Here is a 201-nt window from a genome sequence, read left to right on the forward strand (position 1 = left end):
CTGTTCAGTTGCTTTGACACAATCTGTATTGTTAAAAGCGCTATATAAATAAAGGTGACTTGACTTGACTTCTGTAACAGCAGCATCCAAAATATGAGTTCAGCATTTTGTGTACACTGTAAAAAAAATTCTGTGACATTTACGGTAAAATACCGGCAGCTGTGGTTGCCAGAACTTCACCGTTAAAAATATGGTAGAAAA

General features: G+C 35.8%; 1 long non-coding RNA gene across 1 annotated transcript in view; it reads left to right on the top strand.

Moving 5' to 3' along the window:
* The window catches only part of LOC107704879 (uncharacterized), a 13644-nt gene that overhangs the window by 12119 nt on the left and 1324 nt on the right, over nucleotides 1-201 (top strand). The window lies entirely within an intron of this gene.

This window comes from Sinocyclocheilus anshuiensis, unplaced genomic scaffold (assembly GCF_001515605.1).
Source record: "Sinocyclocheilus anshuiensis isolate Anshui unplaced genomic scaffold, SAMN03320099.WGS_v1.1 scaffold702, whole genome shotgun sequence".
In the NCBI taxonomy this organism is placed as follows: Eukaryota; Metazoa; Chordata; class Actinopteri; order Cypriniformes; family Cyprinidae; genus Sinocyclocheilus; species Sinocyclocheilus anshuiensis.